Source organism: Zingiber officinale, chromosome 6B, assembly GCF_018446385.1.
Source record: "Zingiber officinale cultivar Zhangliang chromosome 6B, Zo_v1.1, whole genome shotgun sequence".
Lineage (NCBI taxonomy): Eukaryota > Viridiplantae > Streptophyta > Magnoliopsida > Zingiberales > Zingiberaceae > Zingiber > Zingiber officinale.
In genome coordinates, this window is record NC_055996.1 from 28,734,995 (window position 1) to 28,739,333 (window position 4,339).

Here is a 4,339-nt window from a genome sequence, read left to right on the forward strand (position 1 = left end):
ATTTAACTTCTAAAGAACACAATAGATTGTTTAGGAAAAGGTTCAACACTTGTATAAAATTTTTGTACAGTGGAACCGGAACGATCCTCTTAGGACCAACCAACAATGTGAGCCTTGGACTAGGAGTCGCCGCAGACTCCGAACTAAGTAAAAACTTGACAGTATTAGCATTGTTTGTTTTTCTTTTCTATCTTTGTTCCCTACATTCTACTCTCCAAGTTTTAAATAAGAGTTAAAGCCATGAGTGTTATTCCCCCCCCCCCCCCCCCCACCTCAAGCGCATGATCCTACAATTGGTATCAGAGCGGGAGTACTCTAAACTGGTATAACTATCGTTCGAGCAATCTTTTTCATTGTAAAATTTTTGATTCTTTGAATTTTCTCAAAATTGGTGCAATACCACTCGAGCCACTTTTTTTCTCCTTTTCTACTCCCGCACTACTAATCTAAGACCAAGTATTTGGTACACTTTGTTTTCCATTTTTATTGTGCAAGATCACTAAATCGTCCATCAGGAAGGCTACATTACATCATGCCCACCCCTCTTCTTCGGTGAGGATTTTAGCTACTGGAAGGACTGGATGGAGTAGTATCTGAAGTCCTAAGTTGAGATATGGATAATCATCTAAATAGGCTTCTCCCTACCAATCGACGGCTCCAGAGCACTTGTGTCATGCGAAAATTGGGACCCTCACATAATGAAGAAGGTCAAGGCTGACGCTAAGGTGACTCAAGCCCTGTAATGCGGACTAAACAAAGAGGAGCTAAACCGAGTTGGACCATTCAACAGCGCAAAGGATCTCTGGCAAAAATTGATCGAGTTTCACGAAGGATCCTTTGACGCTAAGGTATGTAAGAAAGATCTATTTTTGAATAACTATATAATATTAAAATATAGAATTTTGAATCAATGAGTCACCTATACGCCTGAATCCAAGATCTAGTCAACGGTCTCCACGTTATCGGACAGAACGTGGAGAATTGCGATGTAATAAGGTACGCGTTAAATATTTTTCCGAGGAATACTTTGTGGGTATCAATAGTAGATGCTTACAAGGTATCTAAAGACCTTAAAATATTAGATTAGATGAAATATTTTTGAATTTGAATTGCATGAATAGACTAATGCACTTCCAGTCGAAAAAGATATTGCTTTGGTTGCAGGTACAAGTAATACTAAGAAATCAAAGCTCAAATTCTTACCCAAACCTAAATTTGAATTGGACTTAGAAGATAACAAGAAGATCACCTCCGAACTAGTCAGCCGAGTTCAAAAATTGCTAAAGAAGCAAAGAAAAAGGAAGGTCATGAAAGCAATATGGTCCGACTCATCAAAAGACTTGAAGAAAAAGAACAAGCTCAAGCAAGCTTCCTTTCTCTACCGGTATAAGCTTACATTGTCGAGACCTAGTCTGAGTCCAAAATTAGAGCTGAATATGAAACCGAGTCTGAGAACAAATCGGAAGCCAAGTTCAAGCAACGCCATGGATCCATCTCCATTTCTGAAGGGTCAAATAACACTGTAAGTTCTCCTCAAGTAGATAAGTTGTATAATTTAATAAATTATTTGATGTTTAAATTAGCCAAGTCTAATATGTGGGTCAAGTCACTCTAAAAGGAAATCAAAACCTTTGAGGAGGGTAACCCAAGTCCTTTAACTGATCAAGTTCAAGATGAAACCTGAACTCAAGTTCAACAACTTGAGAAAGAGAATACCAATTTAAAAACTCAAGTCAAAGAACTCAAGCACTCATTGGAAGAGTTTACTTTGGGTTCCAAGAACCTTAATATGATTTTTCAAAAATAAAAGGTTGTATACAATTGATCCGGACTCAGATATAAGACTAAATAATAATTTAGATCTTATCTATCTTTAGTTAATAGAACAAATAAAAAAGTAAGCCAAGCATAGGTCCCTAAGTCTAACTTGATTAATCAAGTTGGACTTACTCAATATTGGATCCCCAATAATCAAATTTATTACCTTGATAGATTTTATCAAGGCTATGATCCAAAGGGAGCCAATAAAAAGACCATCTTAATTAGTAGAGAGAATTGTTTGACGTTTGATTTACTGCTTTCCTTATTTCTGCCTAGATTAGGATGATTAGATAAGGACTTAGGCTTAATCAACACTTGACTAGTTAGATCAAGGATTTTTAGAAAGAAATTAAATATTCAATTTTCTTAAAAGACTTTGTCTAGAAGTGATTGTTGCTCCAATACCCAAGAAGACCTTGTGTCTCGCCACAGCCTCGAAGTTGATCATCGAAATGGATATTTGACCGAATAACTATTAAACTTTAGTCTAACTCAAATATAAATCAATCCATATATTTCAACTTAAATAGAAGATAAAATTAATAACCATCTTACAAAACCTATAAGTTTTCTGTTTAAAAATTTAAAAAAGAGTGAGATCGATTTGGGTTAAAATTGAGAATTAACTTAAATTAAACTTAACCAAACTTAAATTAATTTTAAACCATAATTAATTTTCAAAACTTAAATTATTTTCTAAACTTAAATTAATTTTCAAACCTTCATTAATTTCAAAACTTTAATTAATGTTGACACTTAATTTTAAAACTTCATTAATTTCAAAACCTTAATTAATTTTAAAACTTAATTAATTTCAAAACTTAACTAATTTCAAACTTTAATTAATTTTAAAATTTAATTTCAAAACAATAATTAATTTCAAAACATAACTAATTTTAAAACTTAATTTCAAAACTTAATAAATTTCAAACTTTACTTAATTTCAAAATCTTACATAATCTTCAAAATATTAATTAATTTTAAAATCTTAATTAATTTTTAAAATCTTAATTAACTTTCATATTTTAATTAATTACAAAACCTTACTTAACTTCAAAATCTTGAGTAATTTTCAAATTTTAACTTATTCTAAAAATCTTAATTAATTTTAAAATCTTAAATTTTAAACCTTAATTAATTTCAAAACTTAATTATTTTCAAAGCTTAATTAAATATCAAAACTAAATTAATTTTTCACAAATATAATTAAAATTTTAAAACTAAATTAATTTTTCAAAACTTAAATATTTTTTAAAATTATAATTTAATTATTTAAACTTAAATATATTTTTAAAATGCAAATTTATCATTTAAACTTAAATATTTTTTTTATGCCAAAACTAATTATAATCTTATTAAGAAATGAATCCAAGATAAGTCAATTCATCCATTCAATATATTTTTTGATTTTCTTTTAATACTTTACACTATCATCAAACATCTAAACCTCAAAGAAAAAAAATCTTATTGGTATAACCGGCATAACCGAAAGTTAAAAAATAAAAAAATAAAAAAATCATCGATTCGATCTCTCATGTGAGTGTCACCCACAAAGATGTGCAAAGTATAAATGGGCTCAACTAAGGATGGCAATGGGGCGGGGTGAGGGCAGGTTTACCATCCTCATCCCCACCGGTCCTTATTTTTTCGAGTTTGAGGATTCTCTGAACCCGAACCCACGGGGATCAAATCTCCATCCCCATCCCATCCCCAAAATTATTTTATATTATTATTATTATTATTATTATTATTTTATCATTATTATTAATGATAATATTAATATTAATATTAATAATATTATTATTATTAATATTTTCAAAAAATTTAATATTAATATTAACACTATTATTAATATTTTTAAAAAATCTTATTATTATTTATTAATATTAATAATATTCGGGGTAAATTTGGGAATAAGAATAGTATTCCCATATCCGTCCTGCACCCGTCTCATCTTCGAAAAAATCAAAAATCCCCATCCCAATTTTAGATAGGAACTTATGAGAAAAATTGATATTTCTAGGCTCAATCAACATTTATTTATATGCGCGGCCAGCATAACATGATTTTTCTAAAAAGGTTTTTGTTTATTTTTTAAACTTTCGATTATATCAATCAAATTCTACCTTTAATTTAAGTGCAGGTCCGTGACTGACGCAGTGGCAATCCCAATTAACGTTTCTTTTTTCTTTTATCTTCAACTTTTACTCTCGTGTTTTTTATTTTTTTAGGTTTTCCTCCTGACGCTTGCCACCGTCCTTCGTCGATGATGTTGCTATCCTCAGTCATTGTTGTCGATCCTTTGCAGGGAGTTGTCCAGTGAGACTTGGTGCCAGACACCGACCCTCGCCGCCACTGGGACTGTTCTGGTCGCCAGATGCCGCTTGCCGCAAACTAGATTTTCCTCTTGATGCTATCCTTCATCGCTGCTTCCATCGGTCCTTCGTAGGGAGATGTCAGGTGAGATCCAACTCCAGACACTGACTCTCATCGTGACTGGGGCTGTCCTCGCTGCTAG